Source organism: Branchiostoma floridae, chromosome 9, assembly GCF_000003815.2.
Source record: "Branchiostoma floridae strain S238N-H82 chromosome 9, Bfl_VNyyK, whole genome shotgun sequence".
Taxonomy (NCBI): domain Eukaryota; kingdom Metazoa; phylum Chordata; class Leptocardii; order Amphioxiformes; family Branchiostomatidae; genus Branchiostoma; species Branchiostoma floridae.
In genome coordinates, this window is record NC_049987.1 from 2774931 (window position 1) to 2777147 (window position 2217).

Genomic DNA, 2217 nt, shown 5'->3' on the forward strand with positions numbered 1-2217 from the left:
AGCAAGTTCGCTCAGTTATCGTCATGAAACTTCATAGGGATTAATGCTTCTCAGGTAGAGCTGAGATTTATTACAGCCTTGTTTCACATTTCTTCTGCTAATCAAGACGATCACAATGATTCACCCAGAAAGTAAAGCTGTGAAATAGCTTTCTCGATTCAAATATTCTAACTTTTATCAAGAAAACGGAAATAACAAATCAAGAGATTGAAACGCATTCAAGTCATCTAATATCAAGTAATATTACAACAACGTCGCCATCTAACATGAAAATTATCATACGTATACATCTAATCATAACATCGGTAATTAAGGTTCCTTTCTAAGAGGGAAAACACTTCACTCCCCTCCAGCTCCCTGAGTGTTCCTGACATGACGCGGATAAACTTTGTGAGTAGTATAATTCATGAAGGTACTTAAATTATCAAATGTATTACTACAGGGCAAAAACGGTAAGTACTCGTCACATATTGAGTGGTAGGTTCGTGACACCGCCACTCAGCACTTGTCGTTTGCAGAAATAAGTGTGTGAAATAAGCATGTGTCCAAAGCGCTAATTTACTGTTTGAAATGTCATTGCCTTTCGTGTTAACACCTTGAAGCTTAAATCGCATTCACCTTTTTCCTCTTCACCGAAGATGTAATAGTTTTTGCGGCACATTGGTATCCCACAATATCTATCCTTTAATCTAATCATTCTATCTCCGAATTCACCACTCTTGTTTGAACAGTCCGTGTTTGCGGTTGTTAAAGGCAGCTGCAGCATTCGCGGAGTTTTCATCGCGAGGAAACATGGGAGCAATCCATGAATTTGGTCATGAAACCATACTAAAATTGTAGAACTCCATCATTCGGTCGGACCTTTGTGAATTGATAGACAAAGAACCCAATGCTGTGAGGTAAGTTGAATTTGATCGCTTTTGTCATGAATTGCATCTCGTAGAAGTTGCTCGTCACTTCTTTTTTTTACTTAGTGGAAGCACAGAGTGTTGATTTTTACAAGGGACAGTGACAGGAACCCTAGGCCCTGCAGAGCTCAAAATCTAATTGCTTGTCTTTACTAGTGATGGTCTTAGCGTAGGGTGACTTGCATCGTATCGGCAATGATATTTTTTGGGTTGGTCCTTCACACGAGAGCAAGAATCGATCAGAATGCAGTCAGAATGAAGATTCTTTTCTATTCCTGGGAATTCGTAGTGTAATGATTTCTAGAAATTCTAATTGCATTCCAGATTTTTATGGCCAGATTTTTTAATCCTAGTAACACCATTTTCTACTGGCATTACAGATCCACACTGTGACAACCTACAGTAAAACAATGTCAATGATGAATACTACTATCATCCCGACCATCACTGACACCATTGTCAACGGTACCATGGCTGTGCTAAACATCCTGACCAACACGTCAGAGGTTGGAACAGCCGTCTGCGACTTCGTCACGACAAACATCACGTTAGGAAACGTGACAACATCCGTGACCAGCTACAACCCTGCACACTGTGGAGTGTACGGCTACTACCCGTCTCTTCAGCCACTCTTCAGCCTTATACTCGTGGTCATGACAGTTTGGGCACTGTTTGGCAACGGCTGCTTGTTGTACCTCATCTGTACTGAGAAACAAATGCGGGTAAGAATCAATAGCTCTAGCCATTTTTACCTCCATGAAATGTCATGAAGGGTTTAGATTTTGACAATCGTTTGTCTGTCTGTTTGTGAACAAAATAACTTAAGAGCGACATAGTGGATTGGTTTCATACTTGGTGTGTCGGTGTGATGTGATAAAAGCTGGAAGTGATAACATTTTCCTTGGTACCGTGGCTTTCCTTGGTACTGCAGCACAACTTCCAGTTTTGCTATCTCATGTTCTGAACAAGACATATGGTTCCAATTTTTTGGTGTTATATAGCTCAGAAAAAAGTGTCATATTTTTGCCCCCCCCCCCTAGCGTCAACGTTTGGTATGGCAGGGGCATTTTTGTCAAAACTTCTGAAGAGGATAACTGAAGAAGAGAACGACGGATTTTCACGATTTTTGGAATTTTGGTACCTGAGACAATATTTAAAAAAATGGAATACTATTTATGCAAAATTAGATTAATTTTTTAAAAAATTTAATGATAGCAGGTTTTTCAATGTATCTCTTGTCCTGGAACAAAAATTGTCTTGATATTTTGGGGGGGAGACATTTTTTCAGACAAAGGGGGGCCAAGAATTT